The 25,320-nt window shown below is 34.1% G+C and overlaps 1 protein-coding gene across 2 annotated transcripts in view; it reads left to right on the forward strand.

The window, feature by feature from the left end:
• The window catches only part of LOC118193323 (lachesin-like), a 521,719-nt gene that overhangs the window by 104,686 nt on the left and 391,713 nt on the right, over positions 1–25,320 (forward strand). Inside the window, exon 1 of one of the 2 annotated variants that reach the window (XM_085811102.1) lies at positions 21,480–21,502. The exons of the other annotated variant lie outside the window; for it this stretch is intronic. The gene's annotated coding sequence lies outside the window, so the exon portion shown is untranslated. Of the gene's footprint in view, positions 1–21,479; positions 21,503–25,320 lie in introns of those variants that run through there. 2 annotated transcript variants of the gene reach the window in all.

Below are 25,320 nucleotides of genomic sequence, written 5' to 3' on the forward strand. Positions count from 1 at the left end.
ATGAATGAAATAGTTACCGTTAAAACGTGAAGCTTTTCAAATTTTAATTTTTTTTTAAATTTGCAGTTGTTGATCGTTTAATCAGTGCAACTAATTTTACCATAGTTCACACACAAAGTTATCCTTTTACTGATAAACCTAAAAAAAATGCTGATATTCAGGAATTTCTAACACTTATATGCATGAAATTTGCGTCGAAGATATACGAAGCAATGACAAAGGAGAAAAGAGGATTTCCTGTCATCAGGGCAAATTTAAGCGCTGACATTCTGTCACGAGCACGTGTCCATAGTACGTGGATTATAATAGATCCCATGAAATGTAACGTTCGGCTATGCCTAGACTTTGGTAGTGAGCATTTCCAGCTTCTCCTCTAATAACGGCATCTTCTTACGAAGAATGAATATCTGAAAGACTCTGTGTATTTTTCGTTCGTGCTGCTCATAACGTAATAGACACAAGGCTACGAAATTTGGTATATAGGCGCATCTAGACAAGAGCCAGTGCACCTCGAAGCGAATTATCAAAATTCGAATCAGAATTTTTTATTTTATCTTTTCGCTTTTATCGCATCATTTTGAAAAGTTTCATTCTTTTAGAAATGTGGTTTTCGCAACAGTTTTTCATCAATTGTATACTGGACCGCTGACTGTTGAAAATCAGTACTGTTGCCACTTGGAAATAGGAGGGCGATCATTCTGTGCAATTTTTAAATTTAATGTTTCTCTTGGATACTGGACGTTTGTTGAGAGAAGGCAACGGGAAGTTGGTTATTTTATTTATTAGGAAATTAATATTTTTGTATTAAGGGATATTGTTTATTTCATTGTAATTTTGCTATATGTGTAGAATCGGTACTTACTGTCTAGGAATATGATGTCTGTAAACTTACTCCTTTTGTGGCTGTCTAGGAGCTAATAAACTAGTCCGATTTACAAATAACTTGAATATTTAATGAAACATGAATAGTTGCAACAAACTACGAAGTAATTACATACGTAGAAGTAAATAGGTGAGATTATTTACAGATGAAGAGAAGGAATCATCTTTAATATGCAAACATCTTTTAATCGCGTCATCGTCTTAATGGCGGAATCGTCTGACTTCTATCATCGGAAAAGTAAAAGATTTATTTTCACAGCTTGTCGCGTCATCTGATTATAATGAACGATGCCATCCCACAAATGCTCGTCCATCCTGATGGAATGCGGCCTCGCATTCTCGTAGCACCACTGTCTACATCTAGGGATCTGAAAAATAAAATTAAAAAAAACAAAAAAAGAGATTTTTAGTTACTATTGATGGAAAAGTCGTCTTAAATGGTTTATTTCAGCCATCTTTTCTCATCATCTTAACATCCTCAGAAATAACGGCGTTAGCTCTTCTTAAATGCTCTTTCAGTGTTCGTTCATCTTTAACAGTCTATCTGAATACATGTATTTTACAAACACCTCTTCCTTTGATGTTGTCTGGAACAATTCATCTTCGTATTTACGTCTTCTTAAACATCATCTGAATACGTCTTCTTAGATACCGTCTGGATACGTCTTCTGAATGCGTCTTATATATCTTCAAGATCCGTCATTCGAATGCGTCTTCTCAAAATCATCTTCTTTAAGTCGTCTTCCTTCAAACATTTCATCCTTAGACATCATCTTCAGTCTTCTTAAATTAGTTCACGTCTTTAAAGCAATAGTCCATTAGTCAAATCGGAAGAAATTTGTCCAGTCGGGAAAAACGTCTAAATCAGGAATCATCAAAATCGGTATTTCATTATCAAAGATTTTCAATTTTCTTCCTGGATCTTCTGAATCTGCTTTTTCGCTTCTTTTTTCTCCCTTTCTTTAATTTCTTTTCTTCTGTCTTTGCTTTCCGTATCAACGTCGTTGTGATCAGGTTTTCTGACTGACTTCTGCTTTTCAATCTTCTCTTCTTCTTCGGTAGTCTCTGTAGTTTCTTCGTCTCCAGTGGCTTCTTTTGCTTCTCTATTGCAAGGTATTTTACTGAAATTGTTCTAGTAGAATTCGCATTTGATTCATCATCTTTAGCAAATGACTCTTGTTCGGGAAAATGCTTCTCTTCAGAATCTCCTTCTGCAGTGGTGTTTCTCCTCATTGGCTTCAGAGTTAATTGTATTGTGCTTGAGTTTCCTTTTTGCACTAATTCATCTTTAATAGCATCATTTTCATTTATATCAGAATCTACATCACTCGGAACGTCGTCAGAATTCACAATCAGGAAATCATTGCCACTTGCTTTGATTGTGGATGAGGTATCCAGTTTGATCACATTCTGTACTGTAACAGGAACTATACTAACAGGATCAGTTTCTGGTTTTAGAAGTAAAAAAACATAATTAACAACTTTTCCATATCCTTCTTCAGATCCATTTCCATTGCAATGAGCATTTTTATGCCCTTCGGAATCACTATCAGATTTCTTGTTTTCTGCAATAACGCAAATATTTGATTTAAATAAAGAACCATCGATTTGGTATTCACCTTCAAATCTCTCTATAGGTTTGTTGCCAAATTCCGTTAACTGTAGCTCTGCCGACTTCAGTTCAGGAGAACCTATCTTCTTATGTATATCTTCTCGGATTAACGTTACCTGACTACCAGTATCTATTAAAGCATCAGTTTGCAAATTACCCAAATTAACAGTTTTATGCACTTCTTTCTGACAAGTCTGAGTTATTGGAGTAACAGCTTTGGCATCTTGGATATTTTTAGATGATAGTTTCGAACAATCTACGGCTTTGTGTCCAAACAAATCGCATTTAAAACACTTAAATCCTTTACTCTTATTGTTACAGAAATTCGATTTATGGCCTAAACTTCCACAATTATAACACCTTGGCTCTTTAATCTTACTAAATACAGCGCGTGTTTTATTTTGTGTGTTAGTACTTGAATAACCCTTATTTTTCGTATCTGGAACGCGAATTTTCTTATAAATTTTTAATTTCTGTTTGAATTCAGAAATAGTTTTACAACAGTACAAAACAATTTTGTTACTACTCTGATCTGGTATCCCATTTATTACATAATCAGGAATTGATGAATCATCAACAGAACCTCGACTGGCTATTTCACGCATGGTAATTAAATATTCGAAAAGTGATTCACCAGGTTTCAAGTGTCGTTTCTGTAACAAATTATGAAGTTGTGCACTGTTTATTTTAGAACCAAATTCAGATAAAAGATTTTCTTTTAATTTTTTCCATGATATTATACCTTTCAAAGACCGAATAAATACTTTAGCAGAACCAGTAAGCAAATTTTTAGCAAACACAATTTTCTGTAATTCCGATAACTTAAATAATTTAAAAGATTCTTCTAAATCACCAATGAAGGATTCAACTGGATATGTATCAGTGCCATTAAATTCAGAAACAGTTTCTAAGATATCACGAAAATGTAAGGAAATATTGCTACGCATTATAATGTTTTCATCCACTGAGTTATTTATGGGAGGTGATTCTGACCGAACAGAATTAATATCATGATTTTTATCAGAATCATAAACACTTTCGTTTTCAGATAACTCATCATCGTCATCACTTTCGGATTTTAAAAGCTTAAAATCACAAAGACTATTCAATATTAAATCACAGTTTTTATCAGGATTTGAATCATAATTAAGATGTAACAAATTACACACAGAAATAAAATCATTTGCAGTAAGAGTTTTAAGTAATTTTTGTTTTGTTTCTTCAATATTAAAATCAGATGGAAAACCGCAAAAGTTACGCAATCTAGCTCTATTTTTTCGATCACCCAAAGTTCCAAACACAATTTGATGTAAAAGTTTAATTGACTTAGTAGGCCCAGTCTTTAAAGAATTTGAAATTCTAGGAATAGAATTCAAGGTAGTCATCTTAATTCACAGTATCATAGAACACTATTCTTAGAAGTAACAATGTGGAAATAATCGAAACAAAACTTACTTATTTTGTAATATTCATAATGCTTCTTCCTAGGCTTATCCCGGCCGAGCCCCCAAATCTGTAGAATCGGTACTTACTGTCTAGGAATATGATGTCTGTAAACTTACTCCTTTTGTGGCTGTCTAGGAGCTAATAAACTAGTCCGATTTACAAATAACTTGAATATTTAATGAAACATGAATAGTTGCAACAAACTACGAAGTAATTACACACGTAGAAGTAAATAGGTGAGATTATTTACAGATGAAGAGAAGGAATCATCTTTAATATGCAAACATCTTTTAATCGCGTCATCGTCTTAATGGCGGAATCGTCTGACTTCTATCATCGGAAAAGTAAAAGATTTATTTTCACAGCTTGTCGCGTCATCTGATTATAATGAACGATGCCATCCCACATATGTAACATTTTTTTTTGATTAATTTGTTCTGCAGAGTAAAATTCTGCGCAGTTTTTAGGTTTAGTGTTTGGTGTTCCCTTCATGCACTTTTCCTGTACATTTAAAAGCCAGACGAAGGCTGGCCGCGTAGATAAATAAATAAAAAATAAATAACCGCATAAATAAATAACCAAATAAAAGAACAAAAAAAACTCAAAGCTTTCAGATTTTACATTTCCTCCCAATCGGGTGTTTTTTAACCTTTTATGTCTTACCTTTATTTATTAAATATCATGTTTTTCGCACTTAAACGATAAAATTCCGTTCAAAAGCAATATCGCAAAATTATTTTAAAATGAGCATATCTTTTAAATTTCCGATACACTGTCTCGTGCGCTGAAGATAATTTTTTATTTATTTATTTATTTTTTATTTTTTTTTTTTTTTACGTAGTGTGTTGCTATTACTCACTTTGAAATCGCTGAGTTTGTTAATCAAAAATTCGTTGAAGTTTTACAGAATACTCAATAGATAATAAAAAAAATTCAAAATTTTACTTTCAGATGTCCACATTCGGGTGGAAACGTACGCTATTCTTAATTTGATGGGTCCAGGTACCGTTGTTTTATTACAATGCGAGAAACATACATATATTTATACGGATTCTTCATTATTTAATTTATATAAATATAATGCAGAGCTCTAATATCTAGTGTCCCCCATTTGAAAAGTGAACCGATATTTCAACGCAAAATGCCAAATTAATAGTGATTATGAACAAATTGCTCCTTTGAACTAATAAATAAAACCACCTCATGTATAAAAACTGCATGCAGGCAAAAACAGCTATCGTGTCCGAAATGATTACTGTTTGATCCCAGGATATTTTTAGAACCACCTTTTAATTACTTTTCTTTTTGTAAACTTCTCAGTGAGGCTAGTTTTAAAGCTATTCTTTCTGAACGTCAGAGCTACTGATATTATACTTTGAAGATTTTAAAAAGCAAGGTATTCCATGAAAATTAACAAAACAAATAACAGAAATATTTTTTTCATATTACAAACAGCTAAATGAGAGGTATGAGGCAGAGATATTTGTTTCCTTCGGTTAGAACATTCTGTGACGTAGGCAAAGGTAGTTTTCACTCAGTGAGAGACAGATTGCAGAGCTGAATGAAAAATTTGATGTGTACACCACATGACTTCCTTGTACGGAATATTAAAATATACGCATTTTTTCTTGCCACTCTGGCGCTAAGTTCATTTAATAGCGTTACATCTCATTCATTTTATAACTCAGAATACACAAAAATTATATCATCTGATGAGTTATCTAATTGTTGCCACATGCTCTATTCAAATGCTATAAAACCTAAAACCCTGTAAAATAAATTAAACAAACAGATAAAAAAGAAACAGTTTTTCAAAAACGATTCAGTATTTCTCATTCAATTCATTCAGTTCTCAAAACTCAAAATATCTACATAAAAAATTACGAAGCAAATCTTAAGCACTTATTTCCTCGAATATATTCCAGAACGAATTAAGCATGATTTAATTTGCAATGATAAAAGATGCCGCTGTCATTGTTTTTGATCAGCTTAGTTTCTCTAGATTGGCAACAAATACACTATTCTGCTAAATTTAAAATGTAAACAAATATGGCAGCTATGGTAAAAATGTTTAGGCTTAGCCGCACTTAAATTACATTTAAATTGTTGATAATTCTACAAATCTTGCATGCAGACTTACTAAAGGCAAAAACACCTTAACCGGAAGATAAGAACAACATAATTCAATCATTTTAAAGCAAAACATGCGCAATTTACCAACAAAAAGAATAAAAAAACTGAGCTCGCTTAGCCGAGTAGCAGATTGGATATATATATATACATAGATTTATATACTTTTGTTGCGGACGATTGCAACCAAAATAGGACGTGCATATCTACATGTTATAGAAGTCCTATATACAAAATTTCAACGTTCTGAGACTACTGGTTTTTGAGCTATGCGAAATACATACATACATGCGTACGTATGCACACACGGCACGAAAAATCTCTTTAGAATCTATTTTAAATCAGTTGTATACTTTTGTTGGAAAATAGTTCTTTATTCTATCCTTACGTACAGGTGTCACACAAAAACATCGTTAAAGTGGATTCGATGGCGTTTGAAATGAATATTTTCGTTGAAATATGATATCCGAAATTTTTCGCGATTTCAATACTTCCTTTTTACTTCGTACAAAGGAAGTAAAAATTGCAAATCAAAGCAAAATATGCAAAACGACTGCATTTTAACGTGCATTACCATATTTATTTACAATGCACAAATGCAAGGATGAGATGATTTCTACATTTTAAATTTAAATTGCGTAATTAAAAGGATTGAATATAGTACGAGGGCTATCCAGAAAGTAGATTACGTTTTGGAATAAAAAAATAAACAAAGTATAGGAAACAAATTTTATTATATACAGATGAAAGCCACACTCAAATACTACTTTTCTACATAGTCACCATACAAATTAAGGCATTTATCGTAGCGATGTACGAGCTTGGAAATTCCTTCGTCGAAAAATTCGGCCGCCTGCGCCTTCAACCACTTCGTTACCTCTTCTTGCAGCTGTGCGTCGTCATCAAAACGCTGCATAGCTATTGCTGGGAATAGGTGGAAGTCGCTCGGTGCCAGGTCGGGACTGTACGGCGGATGAGGAAACAACTCCCACTTAAAAGATTCAAGAACTTTACGAGTGACATTTGCCGTGTGGGGCCGGGCGTTGTCGTGAATCAACAAGATCTTAGAGCTCAACATTCCTCTGCGCTTGTTTTGAATTGCTCTTCTGAGTTTTTGGAGAGTTTGGCAATACCTTTGAGAGTTTATTGTAGTGCCTCTTTCCAGGAAGTCCACCAAAATTACACCTTTTCTGTCCCAAAAAACAGTCGCCATCATCTTCCTTGCCGACATTGTTTGCATGCATTCCTTGGGTTTTTGGGGAGAACTTGTGTGCCCCCACTGCATTGATTGCAATTTCGTTTCACAGTTCACATGTTTCACCCATGTTTCGTCACCAGTAACGATGCGATCGAGTAAAGAGTCACCATCCTTATGGTAAGCGTCCAAAAAGTTCAACGCTGCAGCCATTCGCTGATTTTTGTGGTCCTCTGTCAAGATTTTTGGAATCCATCTTGCACAAAACTTGTGGTAACCAAGCTTTTCGCTGATGATTTCGTGCAACAAACTTCGCGAAATTTGTGGAAAACTCAAAGAAAGTTCCGTTATTGTGAAATTTCGATTTTCACGGACTTTAGCATCGACTTTTTCGAGAAGTTCGGCGGTCACTATGCTGGGTCTCCCACTTCGATCTTCGTCGTGAACATTGGTTCGGCCATTTTGAAATCTTATGACCCACTGACGCACTCCACCTTCAGTGATAATGTTGTCCCCATACACTTCACGAAGCTGCCGATAGATTTCTATCGGTTTACAGTTTTTTGCAGTCAGAAACCTTATTACTGAGCGCACCTCGCAGCTCGCGGGATTTTCAATTAACGCAGACATTTCAAACCGTCACAGTATCTGAACGGAGCACAGCACGAACCTCTCACTTGCACGGCTAGATGCAGACTGAGCTGCGCAACGCTCTGACCCCAAGATGGCCGCGCTAGCCCCGCCCCTAGCGGACACAGACGGAAACGTAATCTACTTCCTGGATGGCCCTCGTAGTTCATGGAACACTATTCTTTAATCCTGAAACATTCCACTATATTTTCCACTCAGTTTCTCGTGCCTTTCTCTCTTTTAATACTTCATCTGTTCTCAGTCATAAGCACAACAACTCTTGCTTCCGAGAGAAAATTTTAGTTAAGGTAATTGCTAATCCTAAAAATAATTACTAATCCTTAAACTAAAGTACCTTTTTTTAAACTCAATTAAAGTGGAAAATAAACTGAATGACTTAGAAATTGTAATATTTGGCTGTAGTATATAAAATGGCTCACGTAATTAAGGTTAATCTACCTCGCAAGCTGACTATTGTCTACGAAGTCTAATGACCAAGCTAATAATAGTTTTTAGGTTTAGTTTATGTGATTACGGCAAAGCACACGAAGGCTATCTGCCTAAGGGAAATGATGTCTTCGTGGAGGATTTTCTAAGGGAAGCTGACTCGTATACATGGTACACATGGAGAAAACCATCAAACCGCTGACGTAGTCGAAATGTCCGCAACATTTTGAGCCTCCGACCGAACTACCAGTGTTCAGCGACTTTATCGCTAAGCTGGTGGTCTATGGTAAGAATGAGTAAAAAGACTGTCTTCTCCTGGATCCTTACTTCTGAATAGGGTAAAAATATTGCAACGCTATAGGGCAAGAAGCGTTATAAAAGAAGAATAACTTGGCATTCACAACAGACTTTTGCAAAGCCTTTGAACTGCAAGAAATAAAAAAAGTTGCAAAATGTATCCAAAAAGAGCATTTCATATTAATTAATTAATAATTGCTCTTTTTCATGATCTGAAATTCTACACCTGCTGTGTTATGAAAAGAAATATAAAAGTTTTAAAGATTTATTTCACATCGTTTCTACATTTTCCTTTGTATGTTGTGAACATATACTATATATGCGTAACATATGCTATATATATATATATATATATATATATATGCGTAACATATGCTCTCTCTCTCTCTATATATATATGCGTAACATATGCTACATATACTATATATGCGTACATCTCATGCTACATATAACTGATTTTTAATTTGTGTCTGAGAACAAACTTTATAGCGAAACTATAGAAAAATTCAAGAATATTCCAAAAGAATATTTTCATCAGCATCATGACATCCCTTTTTCGAAGAATTCTACATATTGTTTTAGTACGTAAAAGAGTCAATAAAATAAAAAGATAAAATATTTCAAATATTTTAGAACATTTAAGACTTTTTGAAGCTTCATTACCAAAAGACTGGATTATATTCTCGAGCAAAAATGCACTTCGGGGACCAGGAATTTGTCTCAAAAAGCGCTTCACTTTTCTTGGGGACTTTTTTTTTCTCTCAGGACGAGATGGGAACAGGTCACATAAATCCAATATTTAGTTTTCTTTCCAAAGCAGACAGAGAGATTTTCCAGTATTCCCTCTAGATGATGATATCTTATTTTTCTTTTAGAATATTTTCATATCGTGAAATCCAGCAAAAACGTTTCTGCTTTTTTTACGAAATTAGTTTCTTCCATCTAAAAGCATTTAACTTCAGTTTATTTACTAGTAAGTCATATTTAAAATGAGGTATTAATTTTCATTTTATACTTTTTGTTTTCATACTACCCTATATAAGTGTATATATACAGGTAAAATATATTAACCAGCGTGGCTTTGATGAAGTTTTTTCAAATGCTAAAAACAGAGTTTGATTTCTTTTTTCTTTTAGTTTAGTTTCTCTTTCCCCTTATCAAATAAATACCTCCAAAAGCACGAGGCTTTAGTAAATAAATTAGAATTTAATCATTTTATGCTTAAGGTTTTACATAATTTTAAACCACTGCAAAATTTAAATGAGAATAATTTAAGTAAGATTTATTTTTAGAAATATTTAAAGCTGCAGAGATTTGCTCTACATTAATCAAGACTGCAAAGCCATTAGAATATTTGCTCTGAGGAATTTAGAAATATTAGCAGTGTGTTTGCAAGAAATGGTATCCAAAGGCTTCCATCTGTTAATTGGTTTTCCTGACGTAATAACTCGTTCATTACGTAATACGTGACGTTCATTACGTAATAACTCGTATGAGAATAATATATTTAATTGTTTTCAAAGCTCTTTATTAAAGTTCCACATAATGTCTTGAAAATGGCAAATTAAGATGAAAAATCTTGTTTATTTGCATACCTTCTCTTTATTTTTGCTATAATATGCCTAGAATGAGCTATATAAATATTTTTGCAGATTATTTAATTCTTAATCCGCTTAGTTAAAACTATTGCAAATGCAGTACAAATATTAGATTTCTTTTTTCGGTAAGGGAGTTAAATAAGTTCCTAATAACACATTTTCTATAATTATATTCTTAGGACATTCTAAAGGAATTCTAATTATTCGATTTGTTTTCTTTAGTTTTTATCCATAATTGGTGAAAATGTTCGAATTATATTACTTCAAAACTGTGATTATTATTATTGTTTAATTTTCAAACTAACATTTGCTGGGAAATTTGCAATGATCAGCTTCAGAATTAATATAACAAAATAATTAAAAGATTTTTAGCTCCAAAAGATTAGAGTATTGAAAACTTTACGGTTAAATCTGAATCATAAATCTACACACACTAGGCATACTTTGATAACTTCCTAAACGCAAAATAACATCAATTGCATTCAAATAGTAATTTTTAAGATTTAAACAATAATTTTTCAAAATAACTTTCCTATTAAACTATAAGGGTTTCGTTAGTAATTCAATTTTGTAAATGCAAATGCATATATAACGCTAATCGTCGTCTTAACGTAATATTACTTGAGTCGGCTGCAAACTGTATTCTCTTTTGATTTTATTGAATTGCGCTTTAGTGAAGATGGAAAACTGAAATTCTTGAATTTGTGATGTATGTAACATGATCTAAATGTCCAATTCTGGGTCTATTAGTCTTAAGCTGTTATAAATTAAATGTTAACATATTCCAGAGACATTAGGATATTTCAAAGCAGGAGACATGAAAAATAAGCAATAACCTCACCGGATATCGAATCACGGACCTCTCGAATACGCACCAAACGTGCTGACCGGTACACCACTACCAGTACCTCTTTTAAAAGGATTAAGGGATCATCATAAGGGGATTCCTCTTAAGCAGATAGCCCTCATATGTATTACCATATTCAAGTAACTTAAACAAAATCTGCTTTAAGTAGAGATAGAACTATTTTAAATAACCTCAAAAACAATTAAGCAAAGAATTTTTCTTGTTTCTTTCTATCGGATAGTTTTGCTAAGTTAATATTTTTCAGTCAAATTTGTAAAACTACATATATAGCTCGAAAATCATTAGCGAATGGGGGCTACATATTTCCATTCAAAAATTTATAGTTTTTCGAATGGGTACTCAATATATTATTTTTAATCCAAAGCTGTATTTTTGAAATTTTCAATTTATCGAGTAGAAAGATGAAACGACTTTCCGTTATAATCATGTATGAACGCTAGAGACAAAGATCGATTTTCGTCACGAGTTTCAGCTTTCAAAAAGTACTCTGTTGTTAGAGTTGTTCGTAAAATGTAGCATTGGTTTCCAATAATTTGGGAGATTTTTTTTTATCCGTCTTCTAGTAAAAAGGGTTCTCATTCACATTCCCTGACATCAAAGCCTCTAAAAGAGAATTTACTTTCACTTTTCTGTGCTGAGTAAACGGCAGGCAGATATTTGTGCTATAGTTTTGTAAGGAAGTTATTAATGGGAATTCGAAGCTTCCAGAAAAAGAAACGTGCTTTTTTTCCTCTGATATATAGTTTTCTCTAAACCTCTGGACTTTATAAACGTAAATATTAAACATAATTTACGTCATTTCGAGATCAAAATATAAGAATAAATCTTTAAAAACTATCATTATATAAATTTACTTTTGAAATTTCATCTATTTCATATTCATAATTCATATTTTTTAAATCAAAAATGAAATTTGAATATGAATAATAACAAAACATTATTTTTGTGCGTACTTTTAATGATGTTAATAAAATTTGCAAAAATAATTTTAGATAAATTTAATAATGCTCTCACATAGAAATTGATACTAGATGTTTAATTAATACTAGCCTTATATCGGTCGAAAAATAAGGCGCGAACAGTTTATAGAGTACACATTGTGGACTCATTTGGTTATTTGAAGCAGAAGACATGAAAAATGAGCAATGCCCTCTTCGGAACTCGAAGCTGGACCCGTGGAATATGCTTCCAGTTACATCACGAAGGCATGCGGAAAAGAGGAAGACAATACATTATACACCCCCCTTTTAAAGGGCGACTGAGGATACGGGTGGGTACTCATAAAACCATCATGAGGGTGGGTACAAAGAAAATGGGTACTCATGAAAGCTGAAAGAACGCTCTACTCAAGTGCTTGGGCTCTCCTGATGGAAAATAACTTAAAGGTGTAAATACAAATAAAACTTCTACTCACAGATAATAATAAACATATAGCTAAATTCTGCAGTCATTAGAAGTTTTTAAACAGGAGACCTGAAGAATCAGCAATGCCCTCGGCAGCACTCGAACCTGGACCTCTTGAATACGCTCCAAGTGTGCTACCATTACAACACGAAGCATGTTTGAAGGAGGGAGAGAGTATCTTATTCTTTTAAAGAGTGACTGGGGATTAGGATACCCAAGCATCAAATGCTGGTGGTGACGAATTATCGTCCACCACCTTTGGATTCGGGTGGCACTGTAGAATCTTTAGGTTATTTTGAAGCAGGAGACATGAAAAATGAGCAATGCCCTTACCGGGACTCGAACCTGCACAAGGCTTTACCAACGAAAGGCGCAATCTTGCTCTCCTTGCGGCGATGAAGTTCGTGTGCTTGCTTTGATGTCACTGTCAGGCTAGTGAGATAAGTCGCAACACAACTACAATATATCACACGTGTATTTACCATTTACATTACGTACTGTAACTTGACTTCTAGGATATCTTTTAGATAGACAGTCGATTCCTATGGCGAATGATTTCATTGAATAGATTACCTAAGGAATCTCTTTAACTTGGTACTAGAAACTATGTTTTTATAGTTCCACGATGTTTTTAATTTTCTTTACAAATGTTTAAATGTAATTAATTCCTCTTACACAGGTTTGCTTCACCTCTTTTTATATTCAAGTTTCCTTGTGTCGTGTTTTGGAGAAACGTATGTGGTTAGTCTGATTGTTTTCAGTTTAAACTCTCACGTCTTACGTTAGTCAAGCTTAGAACCACCACTCCGTAGAGACATAGGTTAATGCAAAAATTAAACGTTACGTTAGTTACAAAAATTAAACGTTACTTTGAAGATGATATGCAGGGTTTTACATCTATTACATTAATTAGATTAGAAAAATATATAAAATATATTAACAACTGTTCACATATGCACAAATGACAAAGATAAACATTACATATAAGTCCTTCAAAAGAATCAAAGAATAATCATAAGCGGAATTCCACAGCGGTAGCAAGCATGCTAGTTCGAATGTCGGTCAGTATCACGCGACATGAGCGAAGTCACTTCGATTCTTCATTTGTGGCTACCACAGAGGGACTATCCTGTTCAATCACAAATTCACCTCTACCCGGCGGAGAGGAGAAAGCTGATAGAGCCTCTTTTTGGATCGTCTTGCTATTAAAGAATTTTCCAGAAAATTATAAATGCTTTTCGTTTTTTAGTTCTAGTTTTGTTCTTTTTTCGGATTCCCGTTTATCATGGAACACTACATATCGTTTATCTACATAACGTTCATCTTCGATTTAAAAATAAAGAAAGACTAAGGAAGGGAGATGTCTCAAAGACCGCACTGCCGGTTTTGAGGATATTAGAAGTTTTCAGGTTTACATGACACATCCACAACAGTGAGGGAAAACAAAATAACGATATCCCAATAATTCAAGAAACTCAGAATGATAAATATATCTGGAACAGATTCAGATGCTGAGTAAACTCCTTCTAGAATTATAGCAAAACCCTGCTTTTGCTCCAGCTACCCATGTTGGCTTAAATGAAGTTATTTTCTTGCAAGCCTTTAAAGTTCGTTTCACTATCTATGAAATGATCAAAATTAATTAAAACTACAAAATGGTGTGTTCCTCGCTCGCAGAATTCATGTTAGGTTTTAAAAGCTGTCGAGTTTCTTCTTGCGTGCACAACATAATTAATATTAATTTTAATTTTGATGTTGATGATGATAATGTGTATTACGCTGCTTTCGTTTTAGGCATTCGAATGAGCCTTACTTTTCCAACGCATGATTGTAGGTCCGGGTGATCTCCCAAATTGTTTTTAATGCATGTAGAATCTATGAACTACAAAAACTGAGGGACGAATGCTTTTTTTTTCCTCTCTCTCTCTCTCTCTTTTATTTCCAGATTTCCTATATGGTAATACACTCCACTGATATTTTTACGTTATGTGGATATAGTGGTTCACTGGCACCTAACATACTCGTGTAGTGTAATTTTTGCTTAAAATGAAACCCTGAAGTCATTAATAGTAGATCATTCGTTGTTTAAAATTCTTTAAATTGAGGAATAATATTTTTCGAAGATTTACAATCTGTTTATTCATATATGTTTTGAAAATTATCTCAGATTATATATATTTGATATCTCAGATTAGACCGCTATATCTCAGATTACTTTGAGTCTAGAGAATTAAAATACGAAACAATGTTGTTATAAAGTTTTGCTCTTTCAAGAAATTTTGACTGAACGCAACTCTTTCCATTTAAAGTTTTATTATTAAAACCATAATCAAAGAAAATGGTTGGTAATTATTAATTGCATTATTAGTTATATAACCTTTTACCTTTTATTTAACCTCTTTCTAATACTTATGCACTACTGATAGCAAGTCATATGGCATTAGCAATGGAGAAAATCTTAGCAGAGAATTGAAATTTCCATTTTGTTTCGAATTTCTTCTCGGTTATAAATGAATCAGCGGAATTTGAGTCTAAATAAAATAATGGAATTCTACAGACTTTGTTTATGAAATTTCAGTTTCTTGAGACTGCAAAAATGATTTCATAATTATCTTAATGTTTTATTTTGGGTGCCTGTGTAGAGTTTTTATCAATTTCCTGTGGAATAATGTCCACCAGAGGCCAAGCGGCAAAGTCGCTGAATACTGGTATTTTGTTCAGAGGTTCGAATCTTGCGAATGGGATGGCTGCGTGGGAGTTTTCGTGGTTTTCGCCATGAGTAACGTGCATAATAGGCAGTTTTCTTTAGAAAGTCCTCCACGAAAGTATTCATCCCCTTAGGCAGATAGCCCTCGAAATTTTCCCGTAATTACATAAATCAAAGTAATCCATTGAATAAAATGGCATTAAATATTCAGTAAATTATATTAATATATAATTTGCTATGGCTTAATATATAAATAATCAGAAAGAATATCGCTTTTATTTAAATAAGTTAAATATGTTATTTTTATAAACGAAATATTTCATTTTATGTAGTTTCCAGCATTTTTTAATATTCCATTATACTAGAAACCAGCAACAGTCTCATATGTATCTTTTGCTGAGATTTCCACTGAATTTTTAAATTAGATATTTACGCATTTTTCCTATCATTATACTAAATTTTGGTTTGTTTTATTTGATATATGCTTCAGTAGAACTCTCAACAAATTAACATACTTCCTCTAACTAAAATACCTTAATAAAGGATTGTATAATATGCTATGCATTCAGCCATATTGTTAATGAAATGGCTACGAACATTTAGATATTTGACCGTTAAAATAGAAATATCTAAAGAGCTTGCGAGTATTTTTTGTGCGCATTAGTTTTAATCTGAGAAAACTCTATTGTGAAGCAACTCCATTTCTCTAAATTTGTGTTGCTTTGCATGCATGTTGGTTTATTTGGGGCAGATAACGAAATTAAATTTACCACCTTTCATCAAACCGATTTTCTTGCAACTTTTTACATACACATAATTTTGGATACAATGTGCTATTCTACGGTAATTTTTTCAAGATTCAGTACAGATAATTTTAAATTTAGTGCTATATGTTTTTCATAAGTACTTATTCTTTAACAATCAAATTAATCACTCTGGAAATTTGAATTTCATGCATTCGAATAAATGTACAATAGCTTTCTATGGAATTTCTAACTGATTTGATGAATTTTATTCTTTTTCAAAAACTAAATCGATTTTTTGCTGCTATTGTAAGGGATATTCAAGGAAAAAATAATTATAGGTAGTTGTATGCACAGCCATGATTTTAAGTGATAACAATATCGATTTCCTAAATCTCACATGAATTTAAATTAAATGGATATAATTTTAAAATTTAATCATATATGATTAAGAATAGCATGATAAAAATATAGTTCAGTATTATTTTGTACTGCTTTATTCCATTTGATTAAAATCATGTAATTTGGAAGTTTGTTTTATGTATTTCTGAATGTGTTCTGTTTATTTATTTATGATGGTTTCATTCTTTCCAAGACTCTTTAACTATGCATTTTCGTATAAAAACAGATTTTGAATGTTTTTACATTTGGCATTTATAAACTATGTTATTATACGAGCTCTATAAATATCACATGTTTTACACAAGCATTTTCTCTTTGTAAATTAAAAGGCGTTTAGCAGATGTACGTAATATGATACTCTTGTGTGTGTACTTGTTCGTAATAGACTGAATACACACAGAACCGATGATGGCCTGATAAAGTTTATTACAGTTCTTATTACAGTTTATTACATTTCTAACTTTCCACAAAAGTACTCGTATAGTTCATGTCATTAGGGAAGAGCACAATTAGTAGTTATCACTTCAAACTACTACGAACGTTTAACATAATACAATAAAGGCGCATCTAAAGGATGAAGTTCGCACGTAAATTTCTCAATATTACGAAATCAACGCAGGCCCACCAGCGGCCGAGCGGTAAAGTCGCTGAACTCTGGTAGTTCGGTCCGAGGTTCGAATCCCGCGAAAGGGCTGGCTGCATGGGCGTTTTCGTGGTTTTCCCCATGTGTAACGTGTATATGAGCCAGTTTCCCTTGGAGAGTCCTCCACGAGGGTATCCTTCCCCTTAGGCAGACGGCCCTGGTGCGCTTTGCCATATTTAAATAGATCAAATAGACCAGACCGAAATCAACGCTGAACTAAACACCGAGAACCGATAATCCTTCCAGTCTTACGCAATTTTTCCTCAGCCGCCGAGAAATTTACAGTACCTTCGATTTTTTAGAATTCCTGGCAGCATATATATTTGTACTTTCATGTAGAGCCTGTTACAGTAATTACAGTTACATAGGAATTAGAGCAATTACCATTACAGGGATCGGACCAAAATATCGCCAGTTTTGGCAACATATTACGATTTCTCGCCAAGTTTGGCGATAAACATGACGATTTTTAAAATAAAATTCATTGCATATATTTCAGCAGCCCAGACGGCACAGCGTTTAGGAAGCCTACTGAGGTACTAAAAGGACCGGTTTCGAATCCCGGAGAAGGCATGGTCGTAACTGTCGCTACTGGATAAAGAAAATTATTAAGGACTTGTATGTTTGCCTTCAAAATCGATAGAGTCTTGACTAAAATGCGCGCAAAACTCAATCTTATTGCCTATGTAATTGTATAGTTATTTAAATTTATTCGTGAACAACTCGCGTATTTTCAATGCTACATTAACAACGTTCGATTTAATAGTGAAAATTTATTTAAGTATTAACACATTAGAGATTTTATCCAATTGCATAGTTTCTATTCACCGTGGATTTGACTTTCAGGTTATTTCTATGTTGTGCAATTATGAAAATTTCGAATACAAGAGATAAGGAAACTGAAGCACATAAAGTTAAAAAATGTTTCTTCTAAAGCATCGATGGTTCATTGAAAACATTCCTCACTACTACAAAATGATTGACTTTTGATTTGCTAGTTATCCTATACGGGAATGGGAAAAAAGACGATCTTTTGTACGCTTAAAAAAGATATTTCATTGCTTAAAGAAGATATCCAGGCAACTCTAAGAAATCGGAGAGTTCGCCCTTTAGAGTAAACTGTAGTAGACATGATTTTGATCTCTTTCTATTTTGACCTAAATATGAAGGTGATATATATATATATACCTATCTATTGAATAAAGCTAGCGAAGTAAAAGTGCATGGAGTTCAAAATATAATTGTACATATTATTTTATATTGTTCATTTTGAAGGCGAAAGAAATGCACGTTCAGAATGAAAGGAACTGATGCCGAAGAATGAAGGCAGCTTATTTGGCTACCGAATGCTCTGAAAAGAGAATGAAGTCAAGCAAAGTTTCACTCTATCTAAATATGAATTATAAATTCTATCTCTCTCTATTCTGAAACTGAAAGCTATCTGCGTATTTTCTTTTTCTGAGATATTAGAGTTTAAATATACTTCCCATTTAAACCAAGAGAAAATAATATTAAATGTAATGCAAACATTCCTTCTGATATCATTTGATGAAAAATTAGCAATCTCCTTCGCCGGAACCGAACCACGGACATCTGGAATACCGACCCAGCGTGCAGAACCAATACACCACGAAGGCACGCTAGAAAGGAGGGAAAGATACCTTATATACTCCCCCTTTTAAAGGGCGACCAGGTTTTTTAGGGGACCCAGTCGCCAAATCCTGGCTGTGGAAAATTCTTATCTAACATCCTTTTTAGTTCGGGCGCCCTTGTAGAGACATTAGGATTTGTTTTAGAAAGCCAGAGAGATGAAAAATTAGCAACGCCTTCGCCGGGAACCGAAAAACAGACCTCTGGAATGGAATACCGGCCCAGCTCGCAGAACCACTACACCACGAAGGCGCGCTAGGAAGGTGGGGGAAATACCTTACACGACAATAACATGAATTTGATAACGATGAAAAATAGATACACTGATAAACAAGGGCATACAGGCGCATATTGATTTCAATGCAACCGTGGAGCGATTTCTTATCTCTAAGTTTTTTCTAAAGTTTATCAGCTTCTCTACAGTGTTCCGTAGAAAAGCCGATTATAACAGTTTCATATGCACTATTTCAACGTTCTAGCTGTTCTTTCTTGAGTTATTTGTACGCACGTCAAGAAAACAAATCTCTTCTGAAGCCATTTTAAACTCATTTTACAACCCTTTATGGCAAAAATAGTCATTTATTCTGTCCGTACGTGTACATATCATGCTAAAACATTGTTCAAATGCTTTTGAGAGCGGTTGAAATTGACATTTTGGTTGAAATATGATACCCAAAATTGCTTGCGATTACCATACTTCCTTTACTTCGTATAAGGAATTAACAAACGACGATAGTTCTAGCAAATCCGAAAGTAGTCCTATTACTTCTCCTTAAAGTAAAAGTGAACATCATATATTGGGTGAACCATCTACAGATCATCATCAAATATTTACAAATTCGCAGTTCAAAATGCATTGGATAGCAAACTCCTTTAAATATGGAAATAAAAAATCATTGAGTACCTGAATTCAACAACATTCCAGTTTACAAACTGACTGAACCGACTGAAGGTACTAAGGCTCTTTTAATATTTTTGCCAAGAAGGACAAAAGAGCAACGGATAGAAAGAAAGCTTAGAGAAAATCCTTCGAAGTAGGTTTAGATTCATGTGTGGCCGTTTTCCCGAAAACATTCGTTTCCAAGAAACAATAGTTTCAAAAAGGGCTGCACCTACGTTTACGTGTTGCTAATAACACAATTCTACTACATATTTACAGAATGCTGTACATATATATTAAAATATTCAATCATGTCTATAATATTTACAAAAAATTTAAAATTTCGTTAATGATATCGCATAAGAATATGCCTAAATTCCAATTAAATAAAACAAATACAAAAATACTAAACAAGAGCTATCATGTACTAAAATAAACCCAAATAAAAACAATCATTTTTCATAAATTTACAATAATTTGTAATAACATTTCCATTTGTTTCATTGTTTAGCCAATCTGCAATAATTGATATGGAATATAGTATTTCTCTATTTTCAAGGCCCACCAGCGGCCGAGCGGTAAAGTCGCTGAACATTGGTAGTTGGGTCCGAGGTTCGAGTCCCGCAAACGGGCTGGCTGCATGGGTGTTTTCGTGGTTTTTACCATGTGTAACGTGTATACGAGCCAGTTTCCCTTAGAATGTCCTCCACGAAGGCATCCCTCCCCTTAAGCAGATAGCCCTCGAGGCTTTGCCATAATAACACACACACACTCTATTTTCAAGACTAACAGGCGATCCTTTTATTGAAATAAGTGTCGCTTGCGTGTTCTACAAACATACTTGACATTTACTCCCCAGTCGTCTACCTTTCTTGTAATCAAAGCGAATTCGTCCTCTATAAATTGCAGTTCTATTGCGTCCACACATAGTTATAATTATTTAATTGTTTTGCGGTAGAAGCCAGAAATCGCATTTCACTCGGGAAGAACCATGAAAACCCTTATACAAACAACCCGTTTGCCAGATTTTAGCCCTGGTCGAATATCCAGTGTTAGATGAATTTATCCGCTTGGCAGCATTTATAATTTCTGAAAACAGAATGTTACATAACAGTAGTTTTAGGCAGTATGTTGGAACCTCAAAGTCTCGCCATTCTTTGTCATTTTGCCATTTTAAGTTTCACTTTGGGCAATATTCATATTAGTAATAATATGTTAATAATGATATTACTCTTAGTTATAGGTTTGGTTTATGTATTACGGCAAAACCTCGAAGGGATGTCTGCCTAACTTAAGGGATACCTTCGTGGAGGACGTTCTAAGGGAAACACGTTACATATGGCTAAAACCTCGAAACGACTCATGCAGCCAGCCCGTTTGCGGGATTCGAACCTCCAGTGTTCAGCGACTTTACCGCTCGGCGGCTCGTGGGCCTGCTCTATGTGTAATTACATCAGGAAATATGCAAATAATATGTTCGTGGTAAAAAGATTAAAGAATGTTAAGTAATTTTAATTCGTTAATTTATTTTGCATTAATTATAATACTCAGCAATCAGAACTCTAAGTAAAATATGTCATTTGGGTGTCATGAGAGCAAATAAGCTCAACTTTGGAACTTACTGTAAAGCATCTTGCGAAAACATTTAAAAATGAAACTGGAAAAGACGCTTTATGTCAAAGCATCTTCATTTCATGCAACACGTGATGTTCCTAGATCATATTTTTATCATAGGAGGAGATATCTTAACTGTGGCCGTGACGGCCGATAAATCTTTCAGGGTAAAGATAAAGTATCAAAAATGAGTGAAGCCAGCATCTCCCCACTAGGTCACGTCAGCTTACAGTTCAGAAATATATTCACCATATTCGCAAATGCTAAGTCAGAAAACTACTCACCGCCCTTTTCTAGGAAGCCATGGTCCGTAAATCCAAAGTGTTAGCAGTTACGGAGCACTTTCTAATCAAGGTAAGTGCTCGAGGTGAAGTAATGTTTTTGAGTTACCCAAACTAATAGTCCTGCATGGAAAATACGGTATTGTTTGTATGTACGTTAGGTGCATCCAATTCACCGGTGGATAATGTTTAAAAGCTTGTAGCGGTGCCGAAAGAGTTCAAGAACCGTGAGTATATATGCAGATGTATGCTCCGGAGAATTAATATAACCGAAGCTTCAAAGTCAAAAGCTTTTACCCGAACTTTATATATTCGCTCGTTCGTGAGATTGTTCTTTTAAAGTGAATTCCTTTAGTATTGAGTTGTTTAAGTATTTATGTAATTATTTAATTGAACTGACGTACGAGATAAATGTAGCTTATGAAAGGAATGGCGATTACTCTACTTCAAAAGCGAAAAATGAGGTTAAGTTAATTGCCACATCACTTCCTAATTCTGTGAAAATCGAAAATCCATTTTTGAAGTCTATTTTTTAATGAATTTCTTCATAAATCGAACTTGTATTAGTTAATGTCAACCGATAACCAATGACATTAATCTACCATATACTGTTGAGTAATACTTAAAAAGAGAAGAGTTTCGTATTCCAACACTTTTACTTTCAACTCTCTCTTCCAAATGCTTTTACTTGCTTGTATTTCCTTTTTCTTGTTTTTAGCGTTTGCTTTTGTCTTTACATTTCCTTGTTTTATACCTTGAATTTTTTTTTGAGAGAATGAACTTTGAAGAATTAAATATACACTGCATATGCTGTAGCATTTACATTAAAGGACAAGAATTAACTCAAAACTTCGTTCACGTTTACTACGCTTGTAACTATACATTATCGTATAATTTACTTATTATATAACGCAATCATTACACAATTATTTTATTTTAAATAGAATTCTTGTGCACATAAATCATAATTGATTATTTCCTGTTAACTCTGCTAATGCTGTGTGGACAGTACAATCGCTAGTGGAGGGGTCCGATAAGGTGAAATGAAATTACTAGTTTTAGTCATGAAGTTATAGTGTTTTCTCCAAATGTTGCGAAGCCCACCAGCGGGCCGAGCTGTCGGTGGCGGTCGCTGAATGCTGGTATTTCGGTCCGGGGTTCAGCCTTTTTTGTGGCTTTCTCCATGTGTAACGTGTATACAAGCCAGTTTACCTTAGTCAGTCTTCCACGAAAGCATCCCTTCCCTTAGGCAGGTAGCCCTCGAGGGCTTTGTCATAATCAAATAAACCAACCCGAAAAAAACCAAATGAGATTGCCGATTAATCACGCACAAAGATTATACAGTCGTTCGGTTATTTTGAAGTAGGAGACATGAAAAATGAACAATATCCTTGTCGGGACTCGAACCTGGACCTCTCGAGTACAGTCGAGACAAGTCGAGTGTCTTAACCGTTACACCACGAAGGCTGGTTGGAAAGAGCCTAAAAACATAAGGCCGAATAATCCGACATTCCGCAGTCTAGAGATTAAGAATAAGTGGATCGGTGTTTCAGTCTTAATGAAGAAAGTCCCAAATATCCACCATAGGCGGCATTCCAAAGCTTATCAATTGAAAGCCAGTTAACCACTGCAGCAACTACATCAAGATGTTTAAAAAAAATTTCAAAATTTAAAATGAGAATTATATTCTTCATGTGTTTCAGAACAAGAATGAACCAATGTCATCAGTATTTTTTAATTATTTGCTTTCATGTTGGGGGTAAAATTAAAAATAAACTTAAGATTTTTTTTCTGGATTAAGTATACATTGTATCAAATAAAATCTTCAACGGATTCGTATTTCGACATTCAAATAAATATATATAAAATTCTGAAACATTCCTTTTATTTCGAAATTGTATGAAAACAAACTGATTATTAGTTAGGTTTTGTAAGTATGAATTTGGAGAAAATCGTATACCGTAATCTGTTTTCGCTTAAATTTTTGGCTGTGGCATCATCACGCATTTTACCTATCAATACCATAATAACACTTAAAGCTTTACGACATTTATGATTCACTTTGACCAAAAAAGCAGCTGCGGATTCTAGACGGATGGGGGGGGGAATCCGGGATCTCTTCTGTCTAAGCAGAATTATTCGACCATGGATAGAAAGAATCCTTTAAAGGGGGCACCACCCCTTTTTCCTCTAATGCAGCCTTTGCGTGACGACAACCATAAGACAGCAGAAGCGGCTGAAATCAAAGGCATTTGTTAATGCGGGATTGTCGCTGGCTGCTTTAGCCATTGGTGAATGGAAAGTATGGCAGAGTCTCACATTTTTGTGATACGGTGTTTCCGTCATTCTGAGCAGTTTTTGTCCCTCGCTGATGAGCAGTCACGCCATCCCGAAAGTGATATTTGCTTCGCTGTGATGGTTTGGCGTCCGTCAAACGATGCTATCGTGAACGTCATTTTATTAAAAGTGCTCCCTAAAGTAATTAAGAGACCTGCGGGCATCAGTTTTGAAAGCATTTCCCATACGTTTGCCAGACGAGTGGCGATTTATGCATCTTCCATAGCACTGCCCATTACTATATCTTACCAAAAAAGCCTTTATGATATAAATGCTTGTCACAGAAAGTTATGTATTGCTAAATCATGCATGTTATGTGCCAGAAAATTGTAATTCTATTGTAGCTTGTTATGTTCCCCAAATAATCTAAAACAAAGGAGACATTAAAGAGTGAGAAATACTATCACATGCATTACAGAGGTCTTACATATTAACGCAGCCACCTTATTAGAAGTTGTCAAATAACCAAAATGTACAAAACTCTGAAGACCATACGCAAAACCATTCTCCTGGCAACCATGCTTATAACACTCCTTCATCCTTCAGTCAAAACGTCGTCATTTTTGTATGCGTTCCTTTTGTTGTATTTCAGTTTTCAATAGTTTTTATAAGCAAATCGTAATATTTTTTGCCTTGAACTTATTTCATTATGAACTTCAGGAATTTGTCTGTAATAGAAGAAACTGCGGTTAAATTTCTGCAGTTATACAAAATTTTCCTGAAAATTTTCTCAAGGCAATAACGAAGAAATGCGTTTCCTCTATATCCGCTGTTGCTGAGATTTGCACGAAGGCGCATCTCCGCAATTTTATGATGTTTCGTTTAAGCGAAAATATTAGATCACTGTGTACTTCGGGAGAAGAATCGTGCAAAAAAATGTATAGGAAGATTTGAAGAAGAATGTAAATGATTGATTTTTTTAATATATCACGTAATCCACATTTAATGCTCAAATTTGTATTTCAAATAGCTAAAGTATGTTTCCTTTTCTTTGATAATGTTTAGCGTTTAGCGATTTACGATAAATGTCGATAGTTTGGGAAAGGAATATAAAATGGCTTGAAAAACACCAATTTTCACCCGATAAGTAACTTTTGGCTTTTCATATGTAAAAAATCGCCAAATTGCTCCAAGGTGGTCGCGTTAATACGTAAGTACGTATTATAGAATGTTTATTTGCCTTGTAACTTGTATGATTATTTGCCGCCTGACATTTCTATATATGTTATTATAATACTAATATTTTTTATGCATTTTAATCGCACTTGTAGCCCTAAATTAATCACTAGTTTAATAAATAAAATTTCGCTACAGCTGAGTTATGTTTCGGAGTATGCAAATGTCATTGAACACTTGTTTGACTTCATTCAAATCCGCTGAACGGGTTAGTTTCATGGACGTTTTAAATTGTCTTCTCCATGTGTAATGCGAATAGAATCAAAAATTCGTGTATAAATTCTTTCAAAAAAATTGTACACGAAAGCATTCCATCACTTTCACTGAGAGCGATTGTGTGATTAAACTTCTAAATCAGCTTAACTTAAGATTATCTGT

Source organism: Stegodyphus dumicola, chromosome 2 (assembly GCF_044657685.1).
Source record: "Stegodyphus dumicola isolate Sdum_Otavi_A_Nest chromosome 2, ASM4465768v1".
Taxonomy (NCBI): domain Eukaryota; kingdom Metazoa; phylum Arthropoda; class Arachnida; order Araneae; family Eresidae; genus Stegodyphus; species Stegodyphus dumicola.